Below are 23,489 nucleotides of genomic sequence, written 5' to 3'. Positions count from 1 at the left end.
AATCTCACACGTAGGGTTTCTCAGCGAAAGGGTTGCCACCTGGCTGTATTTATATCCTAAAAATTATGCTTCATGCCAATGTTATTAAAAACAGGCAAAAAGATAGGAAGGCTGGTATTTTTTTCCAATAAAGGGGGCAACCCTACCAGTGTCAGACAGGGGAGCCAAGGTCCCATCAGAATGCCTTAGACTGTGGCCCCAGTTTCCAAACTATTTTTCCTTCTCTCTTCACTCACCTTCTTTATTCTCTTAATCACTTATCTATCCTTCCTTCCATCTTTTCACTTTGTTCTCATATAGGCATGCAAGGCAAATGGTTGGGTAAATAGGAGGGCTTACTGACACCTCGACCCACCGGGAGTTTTCCTTGTATCCTGGTGGGCCAGTCCGACACTGAACCCTACTCAGGTCAGGTGGCAAATTTCATGGAGAAAAATAGTTGATACCTCAATCTCGCTTATTAATGATTTGAATGGAAACTTTGTTTCAGCACTTATAGCATTTTTTTTGGCCAAAGAACTATAAAAGTTTTGCATTATTGGCCAAAAAACCCACAAGCAGTGACAAATTACTTTCTTACAGAAGAGACAAATAGGGTGGTGATGTATGGGACCTTCCTCTGCTCACTGCATAATCCTGTTGGAAAAATGCTGAATGTGACTGCCAGGGGGTTTCATATACTTCTGGAATATCAAATGTGTGGCCAACTATCATAAAAATAGAACTAGATGAAGAGAAAAAGAGAAAGCTGCAATTATGCCATTAAATACTTTTTCCCATTATTTAATGCGGATACAAATTTTATCAGATCATCATGGGATAAAATTACTGTGCCAAAACCCTAGTAATGCTAACCTGGAATAATTCCCTCTCTCTGAGGTATAATGGTACAAATCTCCCCAAAAGGTTAATGTGACAGCCCTGAAACTGGTGCTCCTTGCAAGGATATGTGGCACAACATTGCTGATACTTTATTGTTTGTGCACAGTTTGCCGAATATGGCACAAGGTGCAGCACACTGTGTTGCAAGGGAACCCTATATGTTACACCTATACGTTACACGTATATACATATATACACCTATACGTTACACCACCTACAGATGCTTTAACTTGTGCCAAATGAATCTTGCACATGTTCCTATTGATGCCGTTCATTTCAGAACACTGATGCAATTTGTGACAGTCGCAACTTTTTATTATTTGCATTTTTATTCTGCCATTACTCTCACAAAGAGAAAGCAGATTTGTGATTCTAGTTTATTATTATTAATTAATTAATTATTACTATTTACCCTCTGCCTGGTTGCTAGGGATAATGACCATAGCAGGCAGATAGCATTTACATTTGAAAATGAACAAACCTAATAAGTAAATCAAAGTTAAGACCAATTGCAAACTGACTCAGAACAATAAAAATATTCAATATAAAAAAAGCAAATTATTAAAAAAAAATGTTGGGAATAATCTGCCAATGACATTATACCCAGCAATGCACCACAGTCAGTGAAATCTTCACAGCAGGACTCCGACTGGGGGAGTCTTCATTCCAGCAGCAGTTAGTCACACCTTGGGGTGGAGGGTCTCCGTTGTAAACTCTCAAAAACAGCACATTCTGGTTCAGTTTGTTTCTTTATAGCACCCTCTTTGATCTTACAGGGCGCCTTTTTGAACAACCCTGGTGTGTTTGCACCCTTTCTCATGCTAATGATTGTGTTCATGCAAACAAAACTAACCTGCTGGACATGACTTGGCAGGAAACGTCAGGAAAGCTGCAATTATGTGTGTAAGCATCTAATCATTTATAAGATCACTGACGGAATGATTCAATATATACCTCTTTAGTATATACCTGTTCAGCTAAATTGGGCTGACTCAAACATTTGATCCTCATAACGAATCATAGGGGGCACTGTAGAGCAGTGCTGTCCAACTACTTAAAGGAACAGTAACAACAAAAAGTTAAAGAGTTTTAAAGTAAAAGAAATATAATGCACTGTTGCCCTGCACCGGTAAAAGTTGTGTGTTTGCTACAGTAACACTACTATAATTTATATAAATAAGCTGCTGTGTAGCCCTGGGGGCAGCCATTCAAGCTGGAAAAAAGGAGAAAAGGCACAGGTTACATAGCAGATAACAGATAAGTTCTGTAGAATACAATAGTGTTTTATCTGTTATCTGCTATGTGCCTGTGCCTTTTCTCCTTTGAATGGCTGCCCCCATGGCTACACAGCTGCATTCTTTATATAAACCATAGTAGTGTTTCTGAGGCAAACACACCAGTTGTAGCAATGCAGGGCAGCAGTACATTATATTGGAATTTCTTTTATACACTTGAATTTTTTGGTGTTACTGTTCCTTTAACAAGTAGTGGGCCAGTTATATCTCAAATAGCATTTTGGAGGGCAAGATTCAATTAAAATGATGATGTCATATAGTGAACTCAGTGGAAGCCAGCGGGCCTCCAGTTGGACTGTTGTAGAGTCTGTGGATGTGAACTATATACAAGGGCAAGTGCTGTCCTTAGCTGACCAGTAGTGAATGTGTATGGCATCTTCTGGCATTTGCCAGAACCCACAGATTGCCAGTCTGGGCCAGCTTGTGCCTCGCCAGAGAAGTATCTGAATGATCTGGATAGAAAGCTGTTTTGGCCCCATTCATAGACAAAATCAGCAGACAAAATCTGCCTATGAATAAGTCATTTTTTTGTACTGTAGGTCAAAATGTAGCTCATGTTGTATGTTTAAATAAACATTAGTAGCAGGATTTTATGATTCCCAAAAAGTTGGGAGGACCTCTCCAGATGTCTGTGATGCCCAGCTTCCAGGAGCCTCCACCCAGCCATTGGCTTTAAGAAATATAACTGGTGCATGGCACTCAATGAAGTGTAACACACTTTATGCACACCTGGTATAACTTAAAATATGGACATTATAGAGAAGGGATAGCAATTCTAATGTGCTATGTGCTATGGGAAAGGGAAGGTATGATGAGGGGGTTTGTGTAGGCAACTACACTACATGACCTCCCAAGCTGCCGTTGCTGAATTCATTTGATGACAAAAGCCTCCCTATGCTGGGCTGCTTTGAAGAGTGGGAGTAAATGTTTTGTGAAAATGCTTGTTTCCCAGAGACACTGATTATAACAGAACACCATGGGCGGAATTAGTCCGCAGACCCCACAGATTCTTCTAGTCAGCCAAGCCAGTCTCTAACTAAATGGCACAACTCCACAATTCATCAAGTAAACAAGTGAGCTTATTGGTGTTTGCTTGAGCTTGTGAACATATTAGTTATATCCCTGATGTTGCTATACAAATATGTACGCGAGGCTAGACATGTATGCACAGGTGCTGTTCGGGTATTGATTAACAAAATGTAAGACAGGATGAATTAATGTTAAGTTTTGGAGGTATTTTTGAATGAATAATTTTCTAATTTATGCATAACTAGTCTAAACAGAAGTGCCCCAATGTTTGTGGAAAATATGAATGTAGGTAGGAAAATCAGTATTTATGGCACTATAATGTCATGTGTAAACCCAGACATATTCATCACTGCCCTGGAGCTTTACTGTTTTGTAGAACTTGTTTGCCTCACCTGATTGAAGTATGGCCTGGTATTTATGTGCTACAGTACAGGGAAATCTGAGGAAGTAGGTTGGCATTGCCTGGGGAAGGTACCTTATTGTTAGAAAATTGGAAAGTTGCAAATGCTTCCCTGCTTGCACACCCAAAAACAATAGTGACAATAGTGTAACTACAAATTCAGTATACCGTACTTTTGAATTATCTTTGTACAGTTTCAAACTAATATTATATAATGTTCCCATGTCAGGCCAATTTCATAGAATTTCAGAGAAGCAATTTGGTGCAAAAATGTATGCATTGAATGTACCTATATAGCTATATCTCCCAGTTGCCTTCAAGGCCAGCGGAAAAGTTCCCAAATTGCACATACTGGCTCCCATTCACTCAAATATGGCAGCAGAGGTGCTGTCAATCATTTCCTATTTGAGTGAATGGGAGGCTGCAGGGGCAGTTTTGACCACTTCTCTAGCTGAAATATGCTGGGGGAGAAACCCTAATGCCTTTAAAGGAGAACTAAAGCCTAACTAAAAAGTAGGGCAGAAATGTTATACTTTATGTTTTGGGCTTCTGTACCAGCTCAAGGTAACCACAGCCCTTTAGCAGGAAAGATCTGTGCCCAAGATGCCCCAGTAGCCCCCCCATTTTCTTTTTTGCTGATTTACTGCACATGCTCTGAGCTTAGGGGCCCACACACACTATACTGTATATATAGAATATTAATATCACAATATACTGTATATATAGAATATTAATATCACAATATACTGTGTATATAGAATATGAATATCACAATATAAGGCAGACTAGTAATTAATACAGATAATTACTATATGGCAGCTCTGAAACCAGTGCATTTAGCATCAGAATTTAATAATCAGCCCTGTAGCATCATCTTATATGACAGTTAATCCTAATTTTCTGCTTGATAATTTGCAACCTTCCCTGCTTAGCTTCCCAACAGCTACTCAAAGCACACTGAGCATGTGCAGTGTCACAGACACTTTTTAGGATGGGGAGCTCCCGTGACAAGTCCTGGATAATTGCTGCTATTGAGTTTCTGGAACGTGAGGCTGGTGCAGTAAGTACAAAATGTAAAATATGTTATTTTTAGCCATATTCATTTTTAGGGTTTAGTTCTCCTTTAAGGGCAACAACCAGATAAATAATTATGTAGCTGCTTTCAGTTTTCACTGCTCAAATTTCTGGAGCTACTGAGGACTAGGAACTAAATAGAACTGGGCCAAATAACGTTGACGCCCAAGGCAATGGTAGCAATCTGTGCTACCACACAATAACACCCTTCCTGGTAATGGCAGAATTTATCACCCCTCATATTAAATCTATCAACAGTTCTGCAGATTGTGATTTCACAGTCAGCTAGGGGATTTGTTTTCTATATAGGTACCCAAGGGCAATCCGAAAAAGTCGCACTAGACCTTGGGGGTCCTGGTTTGCATGGTTGGTCCACTGGTGCCTAGGTTGCATAACATACTGTGCTATTGCTCCGTGGGGTATCTGTAATATATATCATAACTATTAGATTAACTTCCCCTATGAAAGCAGAGAAGTTGCAGTTCATCTTTACCACAAATATCTTCCTTCTGTCACCTTTTATTTTCTATGTTTACATTTTCCCTTCCAAAAATAAATTTTATTACTCCCCTCCCTCTCATCTAAGTTCTGTAAGACATATCAAGGACTACGCTGTTAAAAAACGACTTATTAGTTAATCCATTTCTCATCAGCATCAGAGAAATAAAACTAATGTATCACCATTCCATATTTGCTGCATGTGTTTGCTCACCTGTACAGTAATACTGCTACTAAACCTGCAGAGAACAAATATTTTACATTGACCAATGAGGCCCTTCCTACATCGTGCTGATGAACGTGCAGTTGTTTTAGGAGTGTATACCTTTATTTATTGCTACTTTCTCAGTTTTAAGAAAGAAAAACACAGGATGATTATGTGGGAGGACTGAGAATAATGAAACCAAATTCCTAAATTGGTATAATTATGTAGATCATGAAACAATATCTTGCCTTGATCTAAACCTTAATATAACAATGCATGTCCCAGCACCATAGCAATACACCTAGTGAGAGTGCCAAACATGTTGGGACACCGCACAATGAATACTGGGTGCAATAGCATTGCCTCTATCAGATGAATGTTTTATAGGGTTGCATTGTGAGCCTTGACTAAGTTGTTTAATCTTGGATGTGCTGTACAGATTCTTTATTTACCCTGGGGTATAAATTACAATTCACATTTGTTTGTTGTGTGCTGGAGAACTCTTGGGAACAAAGGGTAGGGACTTGATTGTGAAATTACTTATTGTGTACTATGGTTATCGTGGCTAATTTAACTGTAAATTTCCTGTGTTTGCACCTGAAGTGTTCTGTCCCATGGTAGTGCATTATTCGGTGTACACAATGTCAGACATAAATAGCTGGTGCTCTTTCCCTTGCACTGATATGGAAGGAAAGTTTAGATAAATGGATTCTGTTGCAGGCGCACATTAACCTCTCTGACTGCATAAGGGTAAGAACCCACGGAGCGGCTGAGTTCCCTGCGATAGATCTCTGCTATCACGGGCAACAAACCACTCCGAAAAGGCTTTTCAGCAGCAACAATAGGAGTCACTGGTGGAAAGCCCCTCGCATCACTTTGGTAATCTGAAGTCACACGAAATTTCCCCCTGCAGGCAACTTCACACAACTTTGGGAAAAGAAGCAATGTGAAGGGCTTTCCACCAGCGACTCCTCTTATTGTATTTGAGAGCAGTTTATCGCCTGTGATAGCAGACATCTCTCATGGGTGACTTAACCACTCTGTGGGTTCTGGCCATACGCACGTTGGTTTAAGCTGCCCTTCAGCCCCTTTAGACCAAGTCAGCAATTTATGGGTTTAAAAATCCCATTATTGAGATATCTATTGGGCTTAAGAAATCTTGTTGGTACGAGGTCCCATGTGATCCTCTCCCATTGGCCTGCATTTGTGCCCATAATAATCCAATCAGTGCCCAAGTGCCAAACAGTCTTATCTGCCTAATTTTGCCTAGCACAGATGTGGTCATATTGGGGGAAAAAAACGATTAACCTTTTACATGCAGGATCAAAAAGTAGCAGTCTGACAGCTGCATAGATTCTATGTACTTACCCTGCTATAGAGAGAAAGCCCACTATAACACTATATTTGGATTTAAATTTAACATCACTCAAAAATAAAAAAGAAATCATTATTAATATTGAAATATCCTGGCGATAGTATGAGTTTAGCAATCTGATTGCTGCAATCCCCAGGCAGAACTGCAGCAGTGAAACAGTTTTTCATAGAAAAACATGGAAAATGATGTCTCTATGGGCACATAAAGTAATGTTCCTTTCCAAAAAATAAGTGGGTGGGACAGAAGAAATACAAAATTATGTTTTTTCACAAAAAAATCTTTGCGTACATAACAATTTGTGTGCAGTGGACATAGAATATGAACACTATCCCCGAGCAGTGACCCCTTGTCAGTGTATGACATTGGCAGATTGTATCACAAAGTTCCCTCTAATTCCCCTTCTTGGCTGTGCACAGTCCTCCCAAAAAGCACCATAGCAGTCATAGTCTGGACGTTTTATTCTCCCAGAGAACTGTCATTTCTACTTTTTGTTTCCTCTTTCCTTTCTCTCCTTCCATTGATTTTTGTTCTCATTTGATTTCTGAGTTGTTTCGTTCTTGTTCTTGAACTCCTTTCTTCTGAACTGTACTTATATATTTTCCTGCCTTGGCACATAAAACATAAAACTGTTCAGTACTGTGTTTCATCTTATATATCCTAAGGCATCTCTCATTATTCCTTGTCCTCATTTACCACAAACAGAGCTGTCTGCATTGGGGGTGGGGCAAAGGAGGAGCAATGGTAAACCCTACGCATAGTATGTTGTAGTAGGCTGTAGCTGTAGATAGGAAGAGTGAGGGATATCTGGTTTAGTAAGAAGGCAACAGTAAGACCTTAGGGCTCATTTACATCCGCAACTCTGATCCCATGATTTTCCCAGCAGTGAGTTGCATGTTGCATGCACCCCTTTCATTAATGCGCTCGGTGCACTTTAATATACTGTTGGGCAAATCTGTCCTGTTTTGCTGAAAAGTTAGAGAAACGGCAAAAAATTCACAAAATGCATTGAAATCAATAGGCAACTTTTTTTTAACCATGCAGCTTTTTCTTTCAGCCATTGGAGTCTATGGGTGTTTTCTATCCAAGAAAACTGGTAGCTGTCTAATGGATTGAATAATCATTTTATAGCTCTCAACCTTCAGCTCATTTCTCTACTTCACTTAATCTGCGCTTTCCTTTTTCTAGATCTTTATCTATTTCAACACTCTTCTGTTAAGGGGATTCAGTCTTTTTAGAAGACAAGGTTCCTTCCCTTGATTTTCATTTTCTTTACAAAGAGTTTTTTTGACACCTGAAACATGAAGTTTTAACAGTTTAAAAAATGATGGGCTTCCTGTCCAGGGGAAACCCATAGGAACCAATCAGATGACAGCTTTTAAACAGCAGATTAGCAAATGGTAATTTATGTTTGGTTACTAAGGGTTACCACATCCGAATTAATTTTTCTTCTGTTTTATTATTTTTTTATTAGTTTTATAGTTGTTTTCTTTTACCCTAGCTTTTCACATTCAGTCGTGCTTAACTTGCCATTGTGTTACACTGCCTGACCTAATGCAGCTTCTCTCAACTGTCAGCTTATTTCTCTTCTTCATGTAGCTGGCACTTACTTTTATCTCTTTATCTTAGTCAGCACAGTTCTTATTAGGAGGATCAGTCTTTATAATAGACACAGGTAATCCCTTCCCTTCATTTTCTATTTCTTAATCATGAGTAACATTTTTTTTCTTAAAGTCTTCTGTGTTCTGTTGGCAACATATACAGTTATGGGACCTGTTATCCAGAATGCACTGAATCTGGGCATTTCTGGATAAGGGGTGTTCATAATAGGAGGGTCCATAATTTGGATCTCTATACCTATACCTAAATCTTAGTTTGGATTAAGTACAAGCTACTGTTTTATTATTACAGAGAGAAAGGAAATCTTCTTTAAAAATCTGATTTGATTATAATGAACGCAACAAGTGGGGGGCGCCAGGCAGGAACCTCTCCTTCCTACCCCTAGCATGCGCTCCCTTCTCATTGCCCCTGCCGATTGTCATTACGCGGTGGGGGCAATGACTCCCCCCGCCCCCGCTTGATGGATTCTGCACATGCGCGCACATGCGCGCACACGCGAGGGGTGGGGGGGGGGGTGCAGGGGCGAGGTGGCCGACCAGGTTGCCTAGGGCACCCAATCAGCTTGGCCCGTCCCTGAGTCTAGCAAGTGCTAACTGCTGATAGGCTGCTATTTGTTTATAGATCTGAAAGTGGGCATTCTACAAGCAGGCATGGCCTCACAGATTAGGCAACATACTTTTCCCATATATTACAGATTCTCTTTCGATATACCCTACTTCCTGCTAATGATAAAGCAATGGTCTTGCCTAATTACAACAGGAAATGTGTTTTTAAACAAGTTTTGCACAGTTACTCCTAGAAGAAAGGACACAGTGTCTATACTCACTATGCATTGTATTTAAATGACAAATGTCTTCTTATGCATGCTTACTTGATGCATTCCATTAATGTCAAGTCATTGCCATCAATGCAGTAGCTTTTTGCTTAATTCAAGCACCCCACCTAGTGGCTACAGGTTGTACTGCATGCTTTGCAATACACAGACATCACCTCTACAGAATTCATTTGTCTAATGATACCAATGTTAGGTCAGTTAGTTCAATGCTGTGGGTGACCAGCTGGGGAGAAGTGTCAGGATCTTCAGGAGATTGTGAGCCTCATTGCCTAAATGCAAATACTGTACAAGGTGCAAAAATACATCTTAATTTGCATCTGTAGCAGTAAGTGATGCACCTAATTATTGTGACAGGGGAGCAAGGTAAAGTGTTTGTACTTTTCACCAGCTTTTGACTGTACGTTAAATTCAGAGATGTGTTAGAGAACAGCCATGACATGCCTGTGTGACTGCATTTGGACATAAATGCCATTAGTATTCAATTTAAAATGTGTGCCTATACAGATGCCTTAAATGTTATTAAAGGAGAAGGAAAGGCTAATAAAGAGTTAATCTCAAGCTGCAGGCATACCTTCAGTTGTCTCAATAGTGCCCTTAAGTCTCCCCATATTTCACCTGTTCAGAAGATCTGAAGCCAAACAGGAAGAAAAAACGCTGAGCTGTGTAAAGAAAGTTCCCATAATGCATCACTCCGGCACCAAGAACCAGACCAGTGTACATGCTCAGTTAGTTAGACTATGAGGAAGCTTCCTGCTGGCTCAGATCCACATTCACAAGGGGGGGGGGAGTGAGTTCTTAGCATTCTTGAGGGAGGGGGGAGCAGGAGAGGGGGGAGAGGAGAGAGCTGCATGTCAGGAAAACAGACACAAGAAATCTTTTGACAGAGAAGTCAGTGCAGCGTTTCTGTGAGTGCTTATGGCTGTATTTATATAGACCTTTCTGATAAAGCTTACTGTATATACTCGAGTATAAGCCTAGTTTTTCAGCACCCAAAATGTTCTGAAAAAGTCACTCTTGGCTTATACTCGAGTCAGGTACCATGGGTCCCTCCAGACAGGCACCGTCTGTCCTTTGTGTGCAAATTAGGCCTCCCGCAACCAGACCCTGCAGTGCCCTGGCCTAGGCTCCCAAATTCATCTTCATCTACCGTCCCATTCTGCACTATACATTGCACTTTATATTCTATATAATCTATATATAGTTTTGAATGATTTTAACTTTGTGTTTTAGCTTGGTTGCTGATTGAGCTAGTTTACTGTATTTCTTTTAAATAAATATTTAAAAACATACCCCACTGATGCCTCATTTAATGTCATTTTATTGGTATTTATTTTGACTATTGAAACTTAGCAGTAACTGCTAGGCTTATACTCGAGTTAATACGTTTTTCCAATTTTCTTAGGTAAAATTAGGTACCTCGGCTTATATTCAGATCAGCTTAAACTCGAGTATATACGGTACTTAATTTTTTACCTTTCCTTCTATTTTAAACTGCCACTGTACCACAGTATTCCTAGTACTCAAGAGCTTCTCAGCAGTGCAAATGTAGCAGCTTATTATACATAGGGCTTCTCAGTGAATTGCTGGTTTGATTGTGCTCATATGAGTCAGCAAGCAGAGTATGACTTTACTTTCATTTTCAGATTTTGACCCATTTAGTGAACAAAATAACAAAAACCATAGATATTACTTAATTAAAACAATAGTAAAACATGGCTGCCACTGTAAATTGGAAACCTATTGTTATGAGACTGCTGACTGTGTCAAAAAGAGGCCACAATCTACACTTTGCACACTGCGTGGGGCATTTGAAGAATGGTTGCTTTAGCCAGCGCTCAGTCCAAAAGGGAAGGCAATTATGTGTATCCCTAGATAGCCGCTAACTTGGCACAAATGTAGTGTCAGGAGGCAAAGCCTGCGTCAGGGCCCTGTCCCTGGTAAGTACAGGGCTAGTCTCACTTTTTGATGCTGTGCTTTGCTCTTCAGGATGGATTTTAAAGCAGGGTGTAATTTCAAAGTGAGAACTAGTGCCTCTTACTACTTAGAACTTGCGCCATGGGGTATTGTAAATGACCCCTATAGAACTGATTATCTTATTAAATGTAAAATATTTTAACTGGGCACTAGATGGCAGCAAATTTCCCTAGCCATTGTTACTGGCCATTTGCTAGGAGCTATGCAATGCTATGCAGGAATACATTGGGACACAAAATCATATCATGCTCACATGCCATATCCTGCATGATGGATACATAGTTACATAGTTACTTAGGTACATAGTTACATGGTTAAGTTGAAAAGAAGGCCAAAGTCCATCAAGTTCAACTTCTCCAAACAAACCCCAGTGAACATATATACACACACCCTCCTACCAACCTATCTATATAATCACATATACAAACTATATATACCTATATCTCACGTATATATAAACTATGTATACCAATATATGTACTAACTCTAGATTTTAGTATCACAATAGCCTTGGACAATCATCCAAGTCACACTTAAAGGCATTAACAGAATCTGCCATTACCACATCACTAGGAAGGGCATTCCCCAACCTCACTGCCCTCACCGTGAAAACCCACCTACGCTGCTTCAAATGGAAGCTCCGTTCCTCTAATCTAAAGGGGTGCCTCTGGTGCGTTGATCGTTTTTATGGGAGAAACACCCCCCCTATCTGCCTATAATCCCCTCTAATGTACTTGTACAGAGTAATTATGTCCCCTCGCAAGCGCCTCTTTTCCAGAGAAAACAACCCCAACCCTGACAGTCTCACCTCATAGTTTAAATCTTCCATCCCCTTTACCAGTTTAGTTGCACGTCTCTGCACTCTCTCTAGCTCATTAATATCCTTCTTAAGGCCTGGAGCCCAAAACTGCACCGCATACTCAAGGTGAGGCCTTACCAGGGACCTATAAAGAGGCAAAATCATGTTTTCATCCCTTGAGTCAATGCCCTTTTTTATACAAGACAGCACTTTATTTGCTTTAGTAGCCACAGAATGGCACTGCCTGGAATTAGACAACTTGTTATCTACCCCAGAAAACCCCCAGATCCTTCTCCATTAAGGATCCCCCCAACACACTACCATTTAATGTATAACTTGCATTTATATTATTTCTACCAAAGTGCATAACTTTGCAGTTATCAACATTGAACCTCATATTCCATTCTGCTGCCTAGTTTTCCAAATCGCTATGCAAAGTGCCAGCATTTTGCATTGAACTTATAGTTCTGCACAATTTAGTGTCGTCAGCAAAAATAGAAACAGTACTCTCTATGCCCACCTCCAGGTCATTAATAAACAAGTTAAAAAGCAAAGGACCAAGGACTGACCCCTGCGGTACTGCACTAACCACACTGGCCCAATTAGAAAATGTTCCATTTATCACAAGTCTTTGTAATCTATCCTTCAGCCAGTTCTATCCAAATACAAATATTATGTTCCAGGCCAATAGTCCTTATTTTTATCATTAACCTTCTGCACGGTACTGTATGAAATGCTTTAGCAAAGTAGATGACATCCACTGCCATCCCAGAGTCGAGGTTCCTGCTCACCCCTTATAAAAGGCAATTAAATTAAGTTAGGTCTTTTGTGCATAAAACAATGCTGGCACAAATGTATAGCATTGTGATTTGCAATGTATTCAAGTACCTTATCCCTTATTACCCCTTCCAAATTGTTTCCTACCACTGATGTCAGACTAACAGGCCTATAATTCTCAGGCTGATAACGGGATCCCTTTTTGAATAGTGGCACTGCACTCACAATACACCAGTCTCTTGGCACCATGCCAGACCTCAATGAAAGCTAAAAAATTACTGGTTTGGCAGTCACAGAGCTAAGCTTGTTAAGTACCCTGGGATAAATACCATCCAGTCCTGGACCTTTGTTTGCATTTACATGTTCAAGTCTCTTTTGAATTTCCACCTGAGTGACTCATGCAGCAGTAGTTATATTACTAGAATTTATTAAAAAGAAAGCCTTCATACTACATGGTGGCAAGCTGTGAATTATGGGGATAAATAGGTGTTTGGCAAGCCCTTCATTATGGGACTGAGAATGAGATATCCCATGTACCAGTAGGGCTACAATAATAAATGCCCTTACAATGAAAAATACAGGAGATAGATACCATGACAAAACCAGAGTTGGTTACTTCTGTGCCAGAAATGGAAGCAGCCCTGAGGTCAATTAGCATCTGGGGGGAAATTCCCTTGAAAAACAAATTCTGCTTTCTTCTTCCCTGAGCAGTTAAACAGTATAAGAGATATACCAAGTGGTAGCCAAGTGTTCTGCAGCACAAGAGATCCACGGCGCAAGAGTACCAAAGCATTTTAGACCTATATTCCTCTACAATTTTCATTTTCTATAATATTTATTTGCAACAAATAAATATTTTGTTACAAATATTTTGTAATTTTGTTGTTTAACTGTGCATTTTATTTTAAAAGTTTTTGTTTGCTCTGTTTCAGCTACACTTTCCCACTGTCACAGCTGCAGAGCTACACAGCTACTGTTACAGAGGCCTCTCCAGGCAGCAGTGTTACAAATGCTTAATATGTTTTACAAATAAAAGGTGCTGATGCTGGTATAAGCATATCATTCCACTCTGCTACCCCTATTTTATATAGATTTACAAAGGGATTGCACACTCCAAAATCATATAGACAAATGTATTATTAATGGTCTAAAAATGCTCAACATCTTTAAACCATTAAGGTCTTTGTTAGGGAAAAAAAAGCCTTTTTGGGTTTTTCTTTTTGTAATTTTCAAATTTTCACCCTGACAAAGAACAAAATGGTTGAAATGTGTTGGGCTTTTTTAAACTATGTAACTATTTATTAATACATTTTGTAAATGTATTAATGATTTGGGATTGTTCAGTGCGCTGGTTTCTGTGGATTGGCACCTTACTTTTTTTCCCACTAGGGTGCGCACATTGCATCATTTTCCACCTATTTTATATAGGACAGGCCAGATCTGATGAACCCAAAAAAGAGATAAACCTACTCCAATGTGGCCAGGGTTTGGGGGGCAGTATAATTGTGCAATACATTCAGGGATTTTGTAAGACATGGTGTTCTGCTGGCCTTTGACAATACTTCACCTAATTTGATCCCAACTAAGATATAATGAATCCTTATTGGAAGCAAAACAAGCCTATTGGGTTTATTCAATATTTAAATAATTTTTAGCAGACTTAAGTTATGGAGATCCAAATTACGGAAAGATATCTTATCCGGAAAACCCCAGATCCTGAGAATTCTGGATAACAGGTCCCATACCTGTACTTTATGCTGCCAGCTTTACCCTAACTTATTTCATTTCAGTCAGGACTTTAAACCTTAAATGTGCTTCTCTGATTTAGAAATGCATCCAAAAGTCCAAATGAAAGTTAATATAAAACTAAGATAAAGTAAGACTGTATATTTACATGGGCACAGATAGCGGTAACAAAGTCACACTGTCTTGATTTTTCTTTATGAACCCAATAAAAATATCAGAGTATTAAAGTAGAAGTACAGTGTCCTAAAAGTATTTTTCAAGCTTTGCTGCTTACTTACCCTATGTACTTAGTAGCTGGATAGATGTCCGGTATCACAGACTAGCTTTTAGTGTGCCCCAATCGTAAGATGTTATAGAGAAGGTGGGAGATTCTCAGGGCCAGCGTTCTATCATTCAGTGATTTCCAGTCTTACCTGAGATGGTATCAGTGGGATATCAATGTGGCAGTCACAATATCAGATAAAAAAATGTTTCTGATTGGCTTTAAAGGAATGAGTTATGGATTTGGTTTCCTGCCACTCACTTCTCAACATGCCAATAATAGCATTGCTGTAAGTGGCATTGCCAGGGATATATGTTATCAGTGCTCATTGCCCTGTCCTGGGTGAACATGACATATATCAGAGCTTTATTCTGCTTTGGATAATCATACCCATTATGCCAGGCATTTACATCAGCGGACTGCAGATGTACCCTAGGAGCAATGTAATTTTGAAGGTATGTCTACTCATGCTTCAAACAATGTTCCATGGCATCAGATGGTTTTGCCTCAGATAAAATGCCACCCAGTAAGCTCTGTGCAAAGACTGCTGCCAACTTTTATCGAACAGGCATTGTCTTGTAGAGCTGCCAGCTGGTATTATATCCATGGAGACAAATGTCTTGATAAACTAGTTTCTCTTGAGGTATTGCCATAATCCTTAAACAAAATATCCCAGTTCTATGCTGTGAGTAGTGATGACCAAATCTTTCCCATTTTGATTTTCTGGAAAATTTACTAAATGTCAAAAATTTGCGAAGCACTTTCAAGTCAACTGATATTTTTTTATGCCAACTTATTTTGTACCAGACAACTTTTTTCAGCCTTTGAAGTTTATGGGTGTTTTTTCGTAGGGAAACCTGGCAAAAAATGTTGCTTGTCACTAGTGGGTAATTCCAACGCTTTCAAAATAAAGTGTTATGATTACACTAAAATACTGTATATTTTAGTACCAAACCGTACGTGGACCCTTAGGGGCAGCCTTACAGCATGTATGGTGCATGGCACAATTCAAGCCCCAAATCATTTTTTAAGCGGCAGGTTGTTGAGGTTCTGTTTTGCTTATTAGATCTAAGGCCCAGCAGCCTATATGAGAATCTCTTAAAAGATGTATTCTCCATGACATGTGTCTCAAATGTTCATGCCAATCTATAACATATCTTCTTTATGTGTCTGCACCAAAACATTACAGCTTTAATTACATGATATTAAGACCCCATTAATATTTGTGCACCCCCCACCTGCCTCTTTCTAGAGGATAGTTAAACAATTCATTAAATTAAAACCACCTTTAATGAGAAAGGTCAGAAGTAGCCTGAAATGTAGCTGTGCAGACCACTATAGTTTTAATTTGATTGAATTTATTCCAGTTTTGAAATTCTGTTCAATACCAATGATTTAATAATTTAAGGCTTATGCCAGATGTGGCATTTGGCATATATTTTCGGCAAGCCGAAAATCACTTGCCAAAAATAATGCCATACACCACGTCTGGCATAAGCCTAAAATCCTAATCTAACTACAATTCAAGATGGAAAATAGAAAATGAAGATGTTCTGTGGTGGGAAAACTTTTTAAACTGCAGTGATACACAAGAAACAAAGCACATTGTATCTCCCACATACCAGTAAATTTATAGCTATTTTTCCCACCATTCAACCCCTTCTAACTTGTTCTGAAGTCAATATAGGACTGTGCCGTCATTGTTTAGTAATAATCCATTGACCTCTCGTAAAAAATTGGGACTTGCCCCCTAAGCACTAGATACCTCCCTGCTATATGTCTGCTCAGAGCCTCAAGGTCTCACTTATGACAACAACTGGCAGCTGCCATGGTGGCCATGAAATAATGCGGAGCTGGGGCAAATGTGATCACTCCATATCTATGAAAAAAAAAACAACTACCATAGCAATTAACAGAATGGTTTGCTTTTAATGGCTACAGAATGGGTTGCAGATTACAGTATGGGTTATGGGTGGCAACCAAGGGCACAGAGGTCTTTTAGTGGGATGCAGATGATAACATACCAAATCTGTGGTAAGGGAGGAAGGGGAGGTGGGGGATACTTTTGTTTCCAGTAGAAGCCTACACACAGGACCTATAATTAAATAGGAATATACAGCAGTTGGTTTCCTTTTGGGGTGCTAAACTTCCCTAAATTTTCCATCTATGCAGTAATTAAAATACCCTTTGACGCTAGCAAGTGGGAATAGCTGCCCTATGGCACTAGTGTTTTGCTATTTAATGCTCAGGAGAGCTGAATTCCACTTTCCTGAGTGAAATATAAGGCTGCTAACCAGCCATTGTTTACAGCAGGGGTCCCCAACTGCCGGTCCGTGGACCAGTGCCGGGCCGCAGGCTGCTTTCTAGTGGGCCGCCTCGGTTCCCGGGCGTGGTGAATATGTGGTGTACACAAATCGCCGCCAGAAGAAAGGCGCGTATAAAAGCGCCGTGCTTATAAAGATGTGGATGGACACGCCGGGGGTTTAGAGGTGTCGATCAATGCGCCAAGCATATAGAGGCTCGGAGGAAAGCGCCGTACATATAAAGACTAGGCACATATGAAGGTGCGAATGAACGTGTCGCATGTATAAAGGCACAAATGAATGCACCCCCCCCCCCCCGTTCCGTGGGGACCACTGGTTTACAGTATTTCAATTTTACCAGTAATATAGCTGGTAAATCTGTAATGGTGGCAACCATATCTATAATCCCTCCCTTCCTTGACTTTCCCTGCAGCACTCACTCCCACCCGACTGCCCACTGCCCCAACTGCCCAATCACCTGCCTGGCCTGCCCATTTCCCCACCCCAAGTGATGTCACTGCCCATCCCCCCAACCTAAAGGCTGGTCAAAAGGTGGCAACCCTAATGATATATGTTTAATTGTTATACAGTGTGTATGTCCAGTTTCTGTCTGGAAGTATGTACAGTACTGATGGAAGAAATATGGCCAATAGCTCATGGGGAACGTTCCCCGCTGGCATATTGCATGTCCAAAAAAAAAAAATTTTTGGACACGCAACATTTTTGCTGTTTCGAGAATCTTTTGTAAGATTTGCAAATTTTACGGCGAAGCGAAACGGGACAGATTCGCTCATCACTACATGACAGCACTAATGCTAAGGTTTCCTATTCAAGTATATGGGAAGAAGCAACAGCATTTTTCTACCTTATAGGAGGCTGGTTTGGTTAATAAAGAAGATTTTTACCAAGACTCTCTTGAAACAACTCATTTAACACATCCCTTTTTATTTGGTTTGGAGAACTTTGTGGAAAATTTTAAATTCTGTCATTACTTAATATCCTCAGTGGTTGCACCCTAAGCTGTAAGTTTGCTACAGCACATTGCCTCTTATTTATAAAAGGCAATGCAAACCCTCAAAACAAATTAAGGTAAAATTGGTCAGAGCGTTCTTCTAAGCTCTTTTGAAATTTACAAATTTTTTAATATAGTTTTCAAGATATTAGCAGTTTCTAAACTGCTAATATCATAACTACAGCACCACCTGCTGCTCATTTCTGCCGACTGAAAACAAACCTGTATACCCTTTCTCCTATAATCTTCCAGATAAGAGAACCATCTATTAATAACAGCTAGGGCCCCTTGAATGTTTGTTTAGCATATATGAAGCAGACTTACGGGCATAACTATTATAGCGTGTAAACCAACATCACCGGTGATGTTGCCCATAGCAACCAATCAGCAATTAGATTTGAAAGGTCACCTACATAATAGAATAGAAAACAAAGCAAAGATCTGACTGGTTGCAATGGATCACTGGTGATGTTTCCTTACACACTATAATATATATACACTATGTAGATGTTATGCTGAACTATATTGTTAGCAGACAGCATAAGCCATTCTGCAGGGTAAAACTGGAACCCACCTGTCTATGCCATGCTTAGCTCTAAAGTTATTTCCTAGGGAATAAACAAGAGTTCCATTGTCTTGTGTGATAAATTGTCCAGTAGGGGTCACTGTTCCATTAAAGTCCTCATTATATAAACAAACACTGCACTGAATAATGTATTCCAACAAATTTCACTGAACATTTACAAAAAAAAAAGTAAATCCTTTAGATCTGTTTTACTGTCTCAACTTTTTTTCCAGCTATGTAGATTCAATGTCATTGGCAGATAAAAGGGGGTTGGGGCTTTCTTCCAACCCCCGATAAAGTGCCCTGAGCCAAGGTTTTCACCTTACACCATGTGCTACCCTGGTGTTGGACGCAGATTGCAACTCTTGCCTTGGGCACCAAAGCTCCTTTGTCCAGCTGTGTTTGGCTGTAAGGGTGTTTGAAAAGGAATTTGACTGTATTAGTGACAAACAGCTTTTACACAGATGCCAGCTGCCTGCATGCCATGAGAGAGAGAGAATTCAGCATGGGTGTTTGTCAGACTGTATTTCATGGTACTATTTGGTGTGAGGTGGAATAAGAGATTAGAAATGCCAGCGGTGACTCATGGTGCCCACGGTGCCACCTGTTCTGTGATGTCCCTGCTGATATAGTTACACTTTAGAGAGTTTTTTCTGCTTCTCTTTATCATTTGGGGGTGGGGGTGTAGGAAGAAGCTTTTTCTGTGCCCTTGTTGAATGCTAAAGGTACACACACTTCCGCACAGCACACTGATCTAGCAGCTGCCATGTGTAACTGTCACATAGGCGGAGAGTAGTGAAGATTTAGGGAGGTTTAACCTATATATTCATATAAGCTCTCCAATGGAAAGCCTTCTATAGGCCACCCCCTCAAACAAAAATTACCCCCTCCTCCTCCTCTGCTGAGAAAGCCAGGCACCTGCCAGAGGGGAGGTCAGCCCAGGGTACCCTGTGATCCCTCCCTGGTCCCTTAGCTGAGCCGGGAGACCTGAGAGGGAAGAGGAGGTGCTGAAGATTCTTGAAGGGAGGGAGGAAATGAAAGGGAAGCTGCTGCAGGGCTGTCTGCCCTGTCAATAAGTGACTATTTTGCAAGAGGCGACCGTATGAGCTGCAAGTGGAGAGGCAGAGCTGGCAGGGGTAAGTGCACTCACACATATTTCCAGTCTGCTCTTTACTGTGTGCAATGTTTCTCCTGTCAGTGGGGCAGCTGTGTGCCAGGGGCTGTACCAACTCTGTGACTATGTTGTGAAAGTGCCTTAGACACGCAATGTTGTGTGGATCAAAAGAGAATGGACACCTAGTAAGAACCTGTCAATATTGTGTTCCTACCCCCAAACATCACTGGTTCATGGGGGACCCTGAAGATACCAAATTACAATACTTTTCACAATGTATAACGATTGTTTCTCAGGTTATGTGGGTGTCCTGTACAAACCCATTACCAGGTATGGCATTCAAGTGGCATCCAGTGCTGCCCTTAACTGTATGAATTTCCACATGGGTCAGCCAGTAACTAAATTAGCCCTGATAGTATATCTGTTAGGGAGGGATCATTTGCAAACATGGGCCAGTGGGATCTCTATTTCAATAAGAGTGGGCAAGTTGGCAGGCATTGTCTGACTGTTCATGGGCACCTGAGGTCACCAGCTGGTAATACAACCGGGAGCTCTTCTGGTATGAATGTGTGAAAAATCAAATGACATACCCACTGATCCACATGCACGACAACAAGCAGAGCACAATACACAATACAGCCTTGCCAAAATGTTGATTATGATCTGGCAATAGATCATAATCATAATTTATTATTATGCTGTAACAGCATCCTGCCAATTAGATGCAATCTAACCAATGGTTATCATAGTCTTGGGTTTTGAAAGGTTAAGCTTTCAGTTCTTCCTTTCTCCAACTTTCCACCAAAAATGCTGTAAGGCAAAAATGTTATTGTTGTTGTATCTCTTTCAGTTTAGGCTCTGTCTATTCCTCTTAAGGTGGCCATACATGGGCAAATTTAAGCCATCATTTAAGTCTTTTAGACCAATTCAGCAGTTTATCTGCCCATGTATAGAGACCCCCGATGGCCCTACCCAACCGATATCTGGTCAAAAATAGGGCAGGTGTCAATCATGCAGGTTTTAAACCTTGGCTCATTGATGCGGTCCTTGCTCTGACTACTCCTATCTCTGTCAATCCTTAGGTGGCCATATCAGGGAAAGATCTGCTTATTTTGAGATCTCGCCAAATGAGCAACTCTTATAATGTATGGCGACCAGGGGTGGGCAAAGCTGACCAGCTGGCCACCTCGCCCCTGCATCCCCCCTCAACGTGTGCGACTTCACAATGCCATCACGGGGGGGGGGGGGGGTCATTGCCCCGCCACACTATGACAAGCAGCAGGGACAATGACTAGTGAGCGAAGACTAGGGGTAGGCAGGAGAGGTACCTCCCAGGCACCTCCTCATCATTGCGCTCTAGGCAGGTGCCTCTTCTGCCTACACCTAGTTCCAGTACTGATGGTGACCTTTACAGTCTGACAAGCCACTTACAAGCATTTGCTTGGTTGCTTGGTAATTAATCCCTAGCAACCCAGCAGTGTAAATGACAGGTTTGAGAGGTGCAGAACATAAAATGAGAAGGGAATCCTTAATGGAGGAGTTGAGGGTTTATGAAATGTAGGCTGTAATGTTTGCTACAGTTATTACCCCCTATAGCAACCATCTTCTGGTCACCTGTTTAAAAGCAAACATCTCATTGCTTGCTATGGGTTACTGCACCTGGGCAAACTTTGTACTAGCCAAAAAGCAAAGCAAAAAGCCACTTCCGGTAACTTTCTGTTTTGTAAAATTAGAATTTTCTGCTCTATTACTGCAGAATATGCAACTGCACTAGCCATGTGGCCCCCTCAACCCTGAATTGCCCCTGCCTGGATCTAAATGTTCTCATAATGAAGTCAGCTTAATCTAAGTCTATGACTTGGTCTGTAAATATCTATTCAGTGTGACTGCACTACTGAAACTGCTTTCTGTTTAGCTGCAATTTGGTGCTGGAATCAGTTTTTAATGTCTTCCTAAAAGTAGCAACAATAACGCTTACAGTGCCATATTAATTCAGTAACTTTTCAGTGTTCAATGTTAAAAAGTATTCACAAGTCACTAATGAATTATATCTTCCCAGAGCAGTTTAATACAGTTGTACATAAACAATATTCAGATAAATAGGAATTATCATATCATAGGAAGCATTTCCCAAAGTGCCAAAACATTCAGTTTCTGTAATTTCCAAATACTGTATTTTTTTTTTATATAACTTTTATTACCTTGTAGAACTCCCAGCATGCCACTGACTTGCAGTTCCATTTGGGAGACCATGGTGTGCTATGTACAGTACAGCAGTTTTTTTTCAGCCATTTTTTCATTACCAGTCTTGACATTCTCTGGAATTTTACCGCTTGCTGATTGACCCATGCCCATATAGCTATTTATTTAGCCAATAAAAGGTATGACTTATGTTTAACAAAGCAAGGCTTTTAGCATGACTTTCACTTAAACCTTATCTACTGTGAGGACAGGAGACATATTATATTGTGGTTTCCTTGTAAGAGGAAAAGAAAAAAGTAGCAAACCAAAGGAAAATGCTTCTGCTTTCAGTACAAGCTGCTGGCCATCGTTTCCACCTGTACATTGATCGAATTTGATCATTTTTATATTGCTGACACATTTATGCAGTGCCACTGCCTTTACAGAGATTATATATAATTCACATCAGTCTCTTCTCCAGTGAGCTTACAATCTAAAGTCTTTATCACATTCCCACACACTATGAATAGCTTTATTAGGAGCCAATTAACATGCCTGTATGTTTCTGGAGAATGGGAGGAACCAATAGTACCCAAAGGAAACCCACTCACATAGGGAGATCAAACAAACTCCTTGCAGATAGTGCTCGGGTTTGAATCAAACTCAGGACCTCAGTGTCTTTTGCATAGTAGACTATTATGTATTCATGTCTATTGCTCATCCTCCTTTTAAAGAGGGCAATTAATGCCAAAGGGTATCTACCCAATGCAAGTGTTAACTAATTAACAAAACAGATTTGTCTAATAAAAAAAATTAATTCTAAGCAGTTTTAATGGTTTTAGTTATCTGTAGATGTAACTATTATGGAAAGCTGCCTGTCTTTTTTGTTGCTGGTGGTTTAGACTCAACAATGTAGCAGCAGCCTTGCATGCTTTGTTGACTGACTTCACTTGCATTGTTTCTCAAGGTGGCCACACATGTGGCGATTTTAGATCTTTCATGCGACCATCGGTGCACGAAAGATCGTACAATCGGCCACTAACCGTTCAGGACTGAAACGGCAGATAAGGAGATAGAAACAATAGGATTTCTACCTCCTTCTGCTGATTCAGCCCTGAAGACAGATTTTGCTCAGGCGCCTTCTATGGCGCCCGAAAAACACGAACCCAGAATTCCAGCCATTTTTGAGGCTTTGGGTGCTATTGCAGGGAACAAATCAGACGAGGCACAATGATGTTGTAATTATGTGAAATATGCTGCATTGTGGGTAAAAACATTTGTCATTTTTTGCACTGTGCTATGTTTGTAAATGAGATTTCACGGGTACCTAACCTAGTACAAGGGCATGTGCTATATGTATAAGTGTTTTTGTAAGAAAGGCTTCAGTAATACCATATAATAACAAATGGACTTGCAGCTGTTTCCTCATATGAAATAGACCCCACTACTTTAATTAAGTGCATCTGTTGCCCTACAACAACATTTCGCTGGGCTACGGGATCAACTGCTGAAATAACTGGATTGATTTAACTTACCCTTTATGTAT

General features: G+C 40.3%; 1 protein-coding gene across 1 annotated transcript in view; it reads left to right on the top strand.

The window, feature by feature from the left end:
- Nucleotides 1-19,553: 19,553 nt before the first annotated feature.
- tec (tec protein tyrosine kinase) overlaps nucleotides 19,554-23,489 on the top strand; it is a 65,290-nt gene continuing 61,354 nt past the window's right edge. Inside the window, exon 1 of the mRNA XM_002933459.5 lies at nucleotides 19,554-19,784. The gene's annotated coding sequence lies outside the window, so the exon portion shown is untranslated. The remainder of the gene's footprint in view (nucleotides 19,785-23,489) is intronic.

Source organism: Xenopus tropicalis, chromosome 1 (genome assembly GCF_000004195.4).
Source record: "Xenopus tropicalis strain Nigerian chromosome 1, UCB_Xtro_10.0, whole genome shotgun sequence".
NCBI classification, from domain to species: domain Eukaryota; kingdom Metazoa; phylum Chordata; class Amphibia; order Anura; family Pipidae; genus Xenopus; species Xenopus tropicalis.
Note: the sequence above shows the minus strand (reverse complement) of the source record. Positions and strands in the feature narration are given on the sequence as shown.